This window comes from Colobus angolensis, unplaced genomic scaffold, assembly GCF_000951035.1.
Source record: "Colobus angolensis palliatus isolate OR3802 unplaced genomic scaffold, Cang.pa_1.0 Scaffold13, whole genome shotgun sequence".
Lineage (NCBI taxonomy): Eukaryota > Metazoa > Chordata > Mammalia > Primates > Cercopithecidae > Colobus > Colobus angolensis.
In genome coordinates this window covers 12864628-12879300 of record NW_012114252.1, presented here as the reverse complement: position 1 = coordinate 12879300, position 14673 = coordinate 12864628, and the positions used below count along the sequence as shown (strand labels likewise).

General features: G+C 36.9%; 1 protein-coding gene and 1 long non-coding RNA gene across 2 annotated transcripts in view; both read left to right on the top strand.

Moving 5' to 3' along the window:
* LOC105505874 overlaps window positions 1-4243 on the top strand; it is a 78952-nt gene extending 74709 nt beyond the window's left edge. Inside the window, exon 3 of the long non-coding RNA XR_001000831.1 lies at window positions 3677-4243. This is a non-coding gene — a long non-coding RNA (uncharacterized LOC105505874). The remainder of the gene's footprint in view (window positions 1-3676) is intronic.
* FGF14 (fibroblast growth factor 14) overlaps window positions 1-14673 on the top strand; it is a 703287-nt gene that overhangs the window by 107601 nt on the left and 581013 nt on the right. The gene's annotated exons all lie outside the window — the stretch shown is intronic.

Here is a 14673-nt window from a genome sequence, read left to right as displayed (position 1 = left end):
GTGAGATCAAGCCATCCTCCCACTCCCTCAGCTTCCCAAGTAGCTGGGACTGCAGGTGCCCTGCTAATTTTTTGATTTCTTTTATAGAGGAGGGGTCTTGCTGTATTGCCCGGACTGGTCTCAAACTCCTGGACTAAAGCAATCCTCCCGCCTCAGCCTCCCAAAGTGCTGGGATTATAAGCATGAACCCCTATGCCCTTTTTGTTATTTGTAATAAACCTTTTATTTCAGAATAGTTTTAGATTTACAGAAAAGTTGCAGAGAGTACAGAGAATTCTCATTATATCCCACACCCAGCTTCCTCTTACATAGCCTCTTATGTAAGTATGCTGCAGTTGTCATAACTACTAATGAATCAATATTGACGCATTATTACTAATTAAAGTCTATAATTTACTAGGATTTCATTGGTTTCTGCCTAATGTCCTTTTCCTGTTCCAGGATCCCATATAAGATACCATGTTACATTGAGTTGTCTGTCTTTTTAAGGGTCTTCCAGACTGTGACAGCTTTGCAAACTTTCCCTGTTTTTGATGGCCTTAACAGTATTGAAGAGCTTTGGTTCAAGTATTTTGTAGAATGTTCCTCAATTTGAATTTGTCTGGTATTTTCTTCATGTTTAGAAAAGTATTGTAGGTTTTGAGGGGAGGAAAATCCGAAGTAAAATGCCAACCTTCTCCCATCATGTGAAGGTTATCTAGCAATACCATCAATATGGCTTATCACCACTGATGTTGACTTTGAGTACCTGTCTGAGTTAGCATAGTCATGTTATTCCACTGTAAAGGTACTTTTATTTTTTTGTTGCTATTGATTAAATGATTCTAGTAGGTAGATCATGGGTAAGATAACTTCTGCTATATTTGTGTGATTTTTATGCTGGGGTGATTTACTGCACTAAAATTGGAACATGTAAATTATTTCAACTATGTTCTTTCCATGATAGAATGCAGTAGTTTGGCCTCTTTATGAGGATTTCATGAATAGCTGAAGGGAGTGCACTTAATTTTGTCTTAGCACTGCTGCTGAATTCTAGTTTCCCTGGGTTGTTTCATATTTCTTGAGCTTTAGCATCTAACTGAAGTAAATACAGTCTCCAAAGCTGCTTTTTCTGGGGAAAGTGGTTTGGAAGGAAAAATAGAGCACTATGTATGCACAATTGTGCTTCTGTAGTTGTGTGATTTAGGTCTCCAAGCTCAAGACTAAATATGCCATTCTTTGGCCCAGTTTTAGTTGAATCTATGGTTAGCATTTTGACGACAATTTAAAATTTTTCTTATTACTCTTAAGTGTACTTAGCAAAAATTTACTTGCTAATTGCTTTGCAGTACATCAGGGGATTATCAAGGCCAATCAAGTGTCCATAAGTTCATTGCCCTATTCTGCAGACCACCCCAAAAATACAAAGTGATTCCAATATGGTATGCAGAGGGGTTTTGTGCACCAAGCTGCAAACCACGATAACTCATAATCTTATACTTCTCAGAAGTTGCAGAAAACCTAAGAAACAATTTTTTAATGAAGAGCCAGACTCCTACACTATGTCGGTCTATTGGAAAACATTTTAATATAGAACACAAAGAGATCTCTAGAACTCAGAGACCATCTGTTGTCTTTCTGGGCCTGGGAGACATGATGAGAAATGTCACACCAACTTCATTTTACCTAAATATCTGAAGGGGATGCAAAACCTTTTCATCGTAGAGTTGAAATTTACTTACCTTACTTAAATAACAATGGTTTTCTAACCTTCCAAATGGAATAGAAACAGTGGTCCTGACAGTGCAAACTCAGTCCTACGTAACCACCATTAAGGAGCAACATGACTGAGGCTAATTCTTCTGTTTTTTCTTCTATAGTTCAAAGGGACTTTATTTTTCTACTCCATTTTGGATGGATAGGGAACTGAGGCATATATTTTCTCAATCTCTGTGTCATCTGGATGGCCTCAGTGTGAACTTGACCTAGAGCTGCTAAATGGTGTAAATATTTTACTGCCCATTCAGACATTATTTTATCGTTTCTGTCATTTTCTTGGTTTCTGCCCATTGCTGAGGTATTTGTTTCTATTAGTATGGTTGTATGAAGCAAAGTGTTTTGGGGAGAAGCAATGTGGTGCTGTGAAAAAACCTTTAGAGAGAAAATCCTGATAAGACTTGGACATTATGTTTCTCTCTGGTACTTCTAATCCTGTAATCTCAGGCAAGATCCTAGTCTTTGATTCTCAGTTTCCTGGGGGAGAATGAGGGAAGAATTATACCTGCTTCATCGACCTTTAGAAAGTTGGTTTTAGGATCCATTGTGTAATAATTGTGCAAAGGTATCACAAACCACACAGTTCTGTATAAGTCAAAGGACAAGAAAAAAATTAAGGCTGCTAAGGGCTAAGGAAAAGTCTAGAGTAACTAGGAATCCTCTTTGCTTAAACCATGAACCATTAGATATCACAGTGCATGGTGGAGTAAAGATCAGCACTATTCAAAAAATGTTGATGAGAGGGACAGAGAAGAAAGTGAATTTTTAGATACTGTTGAGAACATCTCCACGCCCTAAGCTTAGATAAAAATGCACTCCAGTGGCACCAGAATCCATGAGAAGTACAAACAAATGCCGGGTGATAATCATAATGATGAAAAACCTCCTGTAGAAGTTGGACAACATGATTTTTATGGTTCTTTCTGGTTTTAAACTCCTATGGGTGGCCAACTTAAAATAATCATACGAATTACTTAAACTAAAGTAATCCATAAACTGATGGGAGAAAAACAAAGTAGATATTTAAAAAATAACATTTTGAATAATGCTTTCACAATGAAATCGCTTCAATTTTCAAGTTGAGAACATTAACACAGAGCTTACTCTGTGCCAGACATTGTTCTAAGTGCTATTATAACCCTTTTAGTCCTCACAGTAACCTCAGGAGGTAGATCAGGAAACTGAGGCACTGAGAGAGCCATCTTTTACTAGAGGTCACACAGATGGTTCTGAGGGAGGCAGAACTTGAACAATGGCAGTCTAACTATATAGACTAGGGAAAAGTGAAACTAGAAAAATTTCACTAGTATTATCAGGAGGAAACAGCTATTTTGACCACTGGAGACATAGTGGAAATAACAAAGGAGGGGAGGGCAAACAGAAATTGACAATCTAGTCCCAGCAACCACTCAGATATTCAACACAAGTGACAGAGTTCAAGCTAAGAGGATGCCAAGGGATTAAAGAATGACCCTGGAATTAATATTTAGAATGTAATTATTTTTAGAGATAACATGAAATAAATTTCTTGCTAATATTAAAACTTTTTTTTTTTTTAAATAAAGCAGTCCTAATAGTTTTTCTAATCATTCGGGTTGTGTATTTTTTTTTTTTTTTTTGGACCATACAGTCTTCTAGAAAAAAACAGCAGAAGATGAAGATTAAGCAATGGAGAAAAGATCTGTTATTTTAAGAAAATTAATTTTTAAAAAGTCATAGAAAAGACATTTTATTTGAATGAATATGTTTTCCCATTGACTTGAGTACTTTAGTTGTAGCAGATCATTCACAGATTTATGCTATAAGATTTTGACTAGAGAAGCCACTTGTATTATGATTGCATAACTGCTATGTTTCATTTGTTAATTTTTGCTTGGTATTTGTGGATGTTAAGTGTTAGTTCATTTTTTTCATATTTCAGATTTCAGGTTTCTACTTCTACATCTCTAGCCCTGTATACTCTTGGAAACTCGCTGTACCTGTGACAGGTTGCATGAGTTTTCCCCCTCTGTGGACTCAATTTGTGTATTATTGTATCATATGACATTTTGAATCAAGTGCTGCTAGTACCAAGCTGCTATCATCAGCTGATGCCAAAAATATTCCTTATAACACTTCTCAGCATGCAAGTGAGAGCACTTCAAATCACACAGACAGAATTTCCAGCCATTGTTCTTTTCTTTTTTGCTTATTATACAGCAATAAGAATCAAAACAAAAGGGGATTTATTAGAAAATAAGGCTTCAGTAAAATGTTATAAAACATGAGGTTTATTGTTTGTGAAGGTTGAGTGAAATTCAGTTCCACATTGTAGATACCACCTCAGAGGCCTATTTCCCCCTTCTTTTCTCTATTCCCAAATGTTTTTCAAGTGGAATCTTTTTTTCAGTCTTTGATTACATTATGGTGCAAACTATTTATCCACCTGGAAATAAGCAATACTGTCAACAGAGCACCAGGAAATGAAAAGTGCAGCTGGCCATATGCCTTCTCTATGGCCTCTTTGTGTTACTGTGCTGATCAGGACAAATGCAGTACCCATGATAGCAATAGGGAGAGTGAAAATATCTATTCTCCAAGGGAAGACAATTAAAAGACAAATTCTATCAGGAAGGTTTGTCATTTTCTAATATTGAGAGTGCTGAGCCTGCATCTATCAACAAATTTCACACAAATTAATTCATTTTATAAAGTGAATGCTGAAACTTGGAAGCCAACTGACAAGATGCCAGGGATGGCATGGCAAGGAAGAGAGAGGCTTCATGGCAATTTTGAATACCTGATCTCTTGCTTTCATCATCTTCTCTAGGGGAAGAAACACGGAACATGTTAGTTGGGAGGTAAAGAGCAGGAATGGATACCAGAGATGGACAGACAGTGGGGTGGTGAGAAGGGAGCTGCAATTTGCTAATCTTTTTAGTACTGCCTGTCAATCATCTTGCTTTCCTTATTCATTGATCCTGGAGAGATTTTGAGCAAAGGGCTGGTGGAGTTGCGCAGATGTGATCTTCATTTCAGCCTTATGAATACATACCAAGGTCTCTTTAAATCTGTGGTTCCTGCACGAAGTGCTGTGACCTCAGGCTAATAGAGAGGTCCAGATGCCACATGTGCCAATTAGAAAGAAATGAGGACCATGGCTATGGCCCACTGCATTCAAAAGAGATGCCAAAACCACCCACTGGCGTTCATTGCTGTCTAATACTTGACCTATCCTGCTGTTTATTGTGTGTGGTGGCTCCATATTTTAAAACCTGTATTCATAAAAAGATATTTCTCATCCTGCTGAGTCTCAGGCCCATTGTTGTAGGTGAGGTGGTTTCTTCTGTTTGATACATAAAGTTTTGCTGAATTTCGACTTGGAAATTGCAAAGGCTTACCCAAAACCCTGAAGGACAAGCTAAGAATTCATACTTATTAAGCACTTGGTAGGTGTCTGACACTGTAGTAAATATGTGCGAGAGCCCAGAACAAGCTGATGTCCATGTACACATCTTTTAAAAATATAATGATCTAGACTTATCTGTGGCAACTGCTTCAGATACTGATCTTACTCTTTCCCATTACATCTGAAATTCTGGAAGATAATATCCTGAAAGATTTATCCCCAAGAATAACAATACATTAAAAGCTCCTGCTTTGAAAATGCTTTGAAATTGTCATTTTTTTTTTTTTTTTTTTTTTTTTTGCTATAGAGTATAAGTTAGGAAATATTTGGCAGGTAAAATCAGACATCCTCTCAACTCTGTCAGTTTTTGTCAATTTCTGGAATGATGAAAGACATGAGAACAAGAAGACTGGTTTAGTACTGACTCCTGGTTTATGTTAAATAATGAAATGTAAGGCAGAAGAACAAATTGGCAGGAGCTCCAGCCAGCCAGTCATTCTGCAAGCGCTTGGGATTGGGCAAAGTGAGAGTCCAGGTCACAGACAAGGCCGGCTCTAATCCAGATAACTGTGGAGTCAGCATTAATGTGCTGACTCACTGCAGCAACTCTCAGGCTTTTCTCTTATCCTTTAAATGCTTCCAAGTTTTGTACTTTAAGTCTAAGTAGGCACCACAGGCACCATGTGGGCAAGAAGGAGGGTCGGCCTGGGGTCCTACAATAGGTGATAGGACCCCAGGTAGTAGGATCCCACCTCCCCTTCAAGGTGGTAAAACCCAGAGCATTGGAGGAGTCAGAGCAGAGGTGCAGACACATTCCTGGAACCTGTTGAATCCTTTCAGGTGTACGTAGCTGCTGACCTCTGAGCTCCGTCTCTTTTGCCAGTCTTATTCTTAGGATCTGATTTTATTCCAGTCAAGTCTTTGCCATTCCTTCCTTGGTTTCCCCAGTATAGCACACCCCATAGTATGGTATTGTGTGGGGACTCTCAGCTTGAGGGATGCTGATTTTTCTGGTTCTAAAAATTTTACTTATTGATCCATCTATTTTAATTTATACTATGTAGTTATTTATTTACTTTGGTGAATAGAGAACACATTCTTGACACAGGGAAGGAATACACTCCTTTAAGCTTCTCCTAGCACCACTGTGACAGCTTCCAGACTTTTCTTCCTCCCAGATCCTATGAACATGCTAGCAAGTTCCTCTCTGCCTTCTACTCAGAACTCAAAATACGGTTTCTCTAAACTGAAGGTAGGACCAAATCCCATGTATAAAATTCCCAGGGTAATATTTGTAAAGACAGTTTGAAAAGAAGAAAAGGCTTAATTGTAACTTATAAATGATGGTTCATGAAGGAATGTAGATAATTTATAAGATTGTTTTGAGTTCATTGGTAGAAATATTTTCAACAGTGTGTGGCTGAAAAGTTAGAAAATTTATATGAATCATGCTTTTTAGCAAAGCATCTTTTTACTGCTTTTAGAGTCATGCACAAGAAAACACGCAGCTTGCCACCTATAAAATACTATTGCTCCATTTTAACGCTCTCTTTGTTTTGATTTTTTCTTTTTATGTGAAAGTGATACAAAGTGAATAAAAATAACATTGTTTTTCAAAATATTATTGGTATAGAATTTGTACTTGGTTTCTTCAACTACTTATGCTCCCCTAAAGAACAATTTAAACTCTAGAGGTTTGCATAGATCCATAGAGTAGGTCTCACAAAGACAGAGTTATCCTTTGCTGCTATATGTCATTTTGTAGGTATGGTAGCTGTGGCAAGGGCTGGTGACCACTGCATAGGGTGAAAATGACTATGTGATTTAAAGGATTAAATCTGCTCTGGTAGAAGTGACAGTAGACCTGGACCTAGCTCGGGACTCTACCCTATCACTCATTCCAGAATAAAGCTGAAGACCACAACCAAGTCTTGCATATGCAGGACACAATGCTACATTGGTACCGGGCTCAGGCACAGCACTAGAATTTAACGGAGAAGTTGGTAGTTGGCACCAGAACAAAGTAGATCAGGTCCAGAGAGTCAAAGATATGTTTCTGTCAATCTTAGGAGACTGTTGACTGTTGCACTCAGGCTGCTCCAGGAAGGTAGCAGTGACAATTTTGATAATGTGCTATGTGGCTTATTACCATTTGTCTTAGTCTGCTCAGGTTGCTATAAAACATACCTTAAGATGGGTGGCTTATAAGCTAAACAGAAATTTGTTGTCCAGTTCTGGAAGCTGGGATGTCCAATATCAGTGTGTCTGGTGAGGGCTCATGCTCTAGCTCATAGACAGTGCCTTCTCCCTGCTTCCTCAAGTGGTGGAAGGGACAAGGGAGCTGTCTGTTTCCTTTATAAAGGTACTAATCCCATTTGGAAGGGCTTCAGTCTCATGACCTAAGCACCTCCCAAAAATCTCACTTCGTAATCACATCACCTTGGAGATTAGACTGTCAACATGTGAATTTTGGAGGGACATGATCATTCAGTTCATTGTACCATTTGAGTTATTTAACTGAGCTCTTCTTTGAAAACTAAGTCTCTTTCTAAATATCCTGAACTTAATAGAAATAACTTACCCTTTAAGGTAAGAATAACCCTTTAAGAATAGAATAACCCTCTAAGGCTACCATGTTCTGACTTCACTAGAATCTTGGAGAGAGAGAAAGAGAGAGAGAGAGAGAAGGCAGAGAGAGAGAGGAGAGAGGGAGCGGGAGGGAAAGAGAGAGAGAGAGACCAACAAAATCATTCACACACAAACAAGGTAACCATGGTATTAAGAAAACCATAAATTATTTAGCAGTGATTCACCCTCTAAGCATGTGTTGAGCATGTACAACGTATAGAGCATTGTCTAAGGCCTGGACCTATGTTGGCAAATTAAGATATGACACAGAATCTGTTCTTATGGGTCTGTAAGTCTAATGCAGGGGTCAGCAAACTACAGTCTGCAAGCTGAACCTACCTCCTACTCGTTTTTGTACAACCCTTAAGCTAAGACTGAAAAACACCAAAAGAAGATTAATATTTTGTGTTATGTAAACAATTATGTGCATTTAATTGAGGTGTACAGACATTGGAATAAAATTTTACCAGAACGTAGCCATCCTAATTCTTTTACATATTACCTATGATGGTTTTCATGTTATAATGTCCAACTTGAGCAGCTGCATCAAATAGCTTTTGGTGCACAAAGCCTAAAATATTTAATTTTAGCTCTTTACCAAAATAGTTTCAATGGGTTTTCTAATGGGCTAGAAAGCCATTAGTCAGATTATCACACCATTAAAATTAAGCATCTGGGGAATGCTGGGAATGAATGGTGTATAAATATATGAATGTGTATAATGAAATCTAGAAATATAGTGATGGCAAGCAGACCCACGGTGGAATTAAAACCTTCATCACTTTTTGTTTAATTCTTTACAGGGCTCACAAGAGACCACACTCAAGGAGTGATGGACAAATTGTAATTGGTAACGTAATTCTAGTAATACTAAGTGTTGAGGAGTATCCGAATGAATCCCTATTTCTCTGATGTTGAAGGTGTTGTAAGGCAAAGGGTCAAGAAATCAATTTAGTGACATCCTATAATGCCCAGGCTTTCATTGGCTAACCTTGGCATTTATTGGTACTCCTATTGGAAAAAAACACCTGAAAAATTCACAGAATATAGAGAAAAATGTTGAAGGATACAAGCTTTTAAAAATGAAATAAAAGGGTGAGGCGTGGTGGCTCACACCAGTAATCCCAGCATGTTGGGAGGCCAAGGCAGAGGATCACTTGAGGTTAGGAGTTTGAGACCAGCCTGGCCAACATGGTGAAACCCCATCTCTACTAAAAATATAAAAATTAGCTGTACATTGTGACGGGTGCCCGTAATCTCAGCTACTTGGGAGGCTGAGGCAGAAGAATTGCTTGAATCCAGGAGGCAGAGGTTGCAGTGAGCTGAGATCTTACCACTGCACTCCAGTCTGGGTGGCAGAGCAAGACTTCATCTCAAAAATAAAGAAAAAATTTAAAATAAATTTTAAAAAATGAGAAAAGACATCAGCTGTATAGGTATATTAAAATATAGGAAATATATTTTACTCCACAAATAAGCAAAAGGTGGATACTTTTGTGTCATGGAAGGACTATTTAAAATTTATGGGCATAATATTTTTCTTCTGAGAGATTCAAAGTACTTGTTTTGTTTTAATTCTATGAGTATTATTATGGAATAGTAAAAAAGTAAATCTCTTAGGCTGCACTTAGAATTAATACAAAGTTACATCTTTGAGCCAGTTTTTCTGTTAATTATTGTGAGTAACAGGATATGTGAGAATAAGGCTCACATTATTTGTCAGTTGTGACAAATTGTGTTCACCAGTTTGCAATAGACTTTAGTTTGCAATATTACATAAACATGACCACTTTATTAGCCTTTTATGATTATGATGGAGGAAAATAAAAAAGTTGGAGAAAATGAAGTCATTGTTTCAAAGTAGTATTGATATAAAATACTGTCATGGTCATGCAGAAGAGCCTTTGAATTTTTAGACTCTTAGACAGATTCATCTTCAAAGACTGCTTTGTTCTCTGATGCAAATGCTTTTTATCATTCATCCTCAAATGATATTAGTTCATTTGTGTGGCTTCAAAAGATTCTCATTTATTTATTGAACAAACAACTACTGAATGCCTACTGTGTGCCAGGCGCTGGATCTGATGTTTGGAATAACAAGACTATTAGGGAGTTTCTGCTGTGCTCAGGTAGTGGGAAGACAAAGGTAAAAAGTTGGACTCCGGTGGCCAAAGGATTATCCCCCCAAAGTTAAGTCTGTAATAAAGTAAGGGGGTTATCATGGAAGTAAATGGAATAATATTGTCTGCATACATTTTTATCTTTCACTTTTAAAATTTCGTTTGAAATATTTTATTAGGTCTTCTTGGGCCTTTTAGATTAAAAACAAGAACATTTAAATATTAAGCATTCAGTATTAGAAATTTGATCAACTAAGGTCTTTTCTCCTTGTGGAGATGTAAGTTACTATGTGATCTTCCCTACTATTCTGATCTGAAATTTAAATAAAACATAAGTCAAAAACATTTTGGAGAGGAGAAGAAAAAAAAGGCATGGCATTAATAGAGATGTTTTCCGAAAGAATTATCCCCTAACTTGCATGTCTACCTTTTCAGCAGCTACTAGGAAACAGATATGTTCATAGTGATTATAGTGATTATATCCAAATAATGTCATAAACTAAGATGACTCTGATATTTAATCTCCAGTCACGTTTAATTTCATACTCTTAGTATTACACCAGATGCAGTACACGTAAGCATGCTGTGTACATACACATTTACAGAACGGTCAATGCAAAATCAAAGCCAGGGACTGGAGCCTTGAGTTACTAGCCTTCTTCCTAATTGCAATCACTGTTTTTTTTTTTTTCTGAAATATGATTTTGTTTTCTGTTTGTTCTTTTTTTATTATACTTTAAGTTCTAGGGTACATGTGCACAACGTGCAGGTTTGTTACACATGTATACATGTACCATGTTGATGTGCTGCACCCACTAACTCATCATTTACATTAGGGATATCTCCTAATGCTATCTATCCCTCTCCCCGCCCCCCACCCGACGACTATTAAAGCTCAAATATCACAACCATTGTCAAGTATGTGTCAAAGATAGGGAGGGAATGACCAGGGATGCCATGTATTCTCACTGGGCTTGACAGAATAAGGAAAATGTTTGCCTTCTTTAGAAATGAATCCCAGGGATTAGTCCATAGTGTGGCTCCTGTAGAATTACACAAAGTGCCTTTGACACATATTATTCAATATTATTTATTTTAAATAACTAGCACTGGATTAGGATCACAGTCTTTTGTTGTAATTCTGCAAACAATTTCTGACTCAACAGTGACATAATTCATTAATCAATAGGGATTTATTAAGCATTTTTTGCGTACTACATATAGTGGGTTGATCGAAGTTATGACATTCGTGGATACATTTATTTAACAAGTACCCATTAGGCAATTTGTATAAGCAAACACCATGATGAGCACTGTGAGTTAAGTGATACTTATAGATAGAGAGAAGTAATACTACAGGGTCATTGGCCTCAGATAATTCCCAGGTTAGTTACGCACGCAGAGAAGCAAAAACATTTCCATGAAATATGTGACTGAGTGTAAAATACAGATGACAAATGCTGCAGCTATTTAGGTCTTTAAGAGGAAAGGGGGCATTTTGTGGAAGAGGTGGAACTTGACCAGTTCCTATGTAATGGCTGAGCTTTGGGCAGCAGGGGATTTCTTTATGCGCAGCGGGAGGGGGCAGACAGGTGGGCTGGGGACAACGTGGTCGGGGAAGTTGGTGCTAAAGAGTTAGTGCTCCTAATGCATGCAGGAAACACCAGCTTGTGGACAAACCTGGTGAGAATATGGCAATGATTGCTTAGGAACGCTGGCCCCTAAATGAAAACATTCTTGAATGGGTCTACTTAACTCCGTCTACAAAGTTGGAGCCTGTCGTGAACAATGAGACCTATTTTGCTCTCGGAGAATGTTTTAGGAGTCTCAGACCAATGGTTCTGGATATAGATTCCAGTGAGTTTTCCTTCCTTCTTGATGCTGCTTTGCTATTGAATCCTGTTCCATGAGGGGTACCCCCTTCTTAGTCTTCCTTACCGATCCTCTATCTTGTACTACCATCCCTGCAACTCTGCAACCCTTTGCCTTGAAGTATCAGCCTTGACTTCATGTGTTACAAGCTGTTGTAACCTAAGGCAAATTACTTTCTTTCTCTTTGCTTCCATTTTTTCATTTAGAAAATGGTAATAAAAATAGTACCTACCCTATTGTAAGTTGTAAGTATTTAAAATATTTACAACAGTGTTGGGCACTGATTAAGTACTATCAATGTATTAAAAGGCATCAAAATATTATTTGGCTACTTCACAAAGATTTATCTGATCCATTTGCTGAATAAACACAGATCTAAAAAGTAGAGAGTTTGTGAAGAAAAATCATTAGAAATATAGAATGTAGTGCACTCTCAAAAAGTTTAATATAAAAATACAGAAGAATTCAGGGCAGAGATTGTGTGGTATTAACTCTTAGTGTAACCTTCCAGGTTATTGGAGAACCAACTTTATTGTCGATATAAGTCTCAACTAGCATTTACCCCACCAACTGTTAGTTCAGTCTAATTCCTGAAATTCATGGATGTAAACCATTCCAAGAAAGTGAGTTTTCTATACTTATTATTATGTCCAGAAAAATAGCTACCAGAAATACATTCATATAACATCATACATTCCAGAAATTCTTCTTAATAAAATAATTCTTCACTTTGAAACAGGATATATAACCAAAAAATCGTATTAATATAGGTACCAAGAACTTTAATCAAATCACCAAAGAGATTTATTATGGAGTCATGAGTATTATCCTTCGCTCTGTAAAAAATTTCCTCTGACATTAGGAAAGTATAAGTAGATGTGTTCTTGTGGCTGCAATTTCTAAATGAATAAATATGTTCAATCATAGTGTCCTCCAAGATTCATTATTTTTTCTATACTTTTTATGTCTTTGGTGACTCTTCTTTTCCTCCTTTATGAAAAATATAATGTACACAGCTCAAAGTGGTGAGAAAGAGAAAGGGGGGAAGAGAGAGAGAGAGAGAGAGAGAAATAGAAAAGGGAGAATGACAGGATGAGAGAGAGCTAAGACTTAAACATTGACTATTTGCAATAAGAACCAATGATTATATTAATTATTTAGGGTCTTCTTTACTCCTCAGTAAGAAAAACTGTTTAATTTTTTAAAAATAGGATTGTCTGCATCAAAACCATGAGTAAGCATTTATGTTTGATATTCCTGCTGGAATGCTTTAGTTTTGTGTTTCTATTATTTTATAGCTGACTGTCAAACTCAGATGGCTTTCTGTACTTGTACTTAATGCATAGAATTGTATTTAATCTAAAAAAATTCACAATGAAATTAATATTGAAAATTTCTTAAACTTTTAGAGTACAAAAATATCTTGAGAGCGCCTAGATCAATTTCATTATTTTTTAAATAATATTTTTTTCATTTTTTAATGTGAGAGGTGATTGCACTGTTTATTCTTTTATTGTTCATATTGTACAAAGGTTAAACTTTAGGCAAAGTCAACTTTACTAATTAATTTTTTCATTGAGACTTTGCTGCATTTGTCATTAGGTTCTGCCTTATTTACCCAACAACCCTCAATCATTCCCATCATCACCAAATTTTATTGAGGACTTCATAGAGTTCTTCATGAGGGACAGTCCTTTATAAGATCAAGACAATCTTATGAAGTTTTGTAATTGATTTTGTCAGAGTTGCGATTTGGAGACATTCTGGCTATGCCATCTGAAATATGCTTTTGTGTATGCAAGACCTATTTCCTAGACTTTGAGATGACCTCAAGAAAACTGCTCTCTCTTGCGGGGGAAAAAGCACCAGTTTACTACAGTGTTGCCTGAAGTTCCAGTGCCAGCACTTCTGCATTACCCACGCTTCACTATTTTTTAAATCACAGAAATGGAGAATATTAAGGATCATCTAGTTATAATACCTATTTTTTGCCTGTGAAAGTAAGTGCCAATGATGATTGACTACCTACTACATACTGACATATATATGCATTATTCCATTTAAACCCCACAACAATACTACAATATGCATATTTTCATTTTACAGAGGAAATGAGACTCAGAAATTGAGACCTGGAAAAATCAACTGACTGGCTTATGTTTACACAACTAGTGAGTGGCAGACCTGAATTTAAGGATTAGGGAATGAAACAAATTATTTAATGTAATTTAATGTCTCCCTTTTGTACACACACATTAGAGAAAAGAAATTTTGATTGCATTTTTTCAATGAAGTATGGTGTCAGTAGACAGTAGGTTCAGAGAGACTGTTTACTGCAAATCTTTGAAAATATTTAAAAATATTTAATAAAGGAATTTTCTAAGAATGGTTGGAATTTATACTAAATTTTGAAAGATATGGTGAAATGAAATTGATGGCAAAGGACTGTTTTTTAGTGTGAATGTTTGAAGATGTTAGATAATGCTGGTAAAACACTTCCTTGTAGATCACTTAATGTGCATCCTCCATAGGGGTTTTGGAGCTATTATAGCAGAGACTACAAATTCTTCTCCATTCTCTATTCTCTTCTTTTTGAAATAGTAATAGAGATTTCAGCTGAGTATATGATCATGTCCCTAAAGACTACATTTCCCAGCCTCCCTTGTAGCTAGTTGTGATCATGTGATCAAGCCATAGCCAGTGGAATTTTAGTGAAAATAGTGTGATCAATTCCCAGGTCATTTGCTCAAAATAGTGCAGTATGCCCCCTTCTTTTCTTGTCTCCTTTGAGTGGAACATGAATGTGATGGCAGGAGCTGGGGCAGTCATGGATGAAAAGCTGCCTTTGCAGGACCTCAGAGCAACAAGATAGAAGGAGCCTTGAAACCACCATACAAGTTTGGGCTGCTT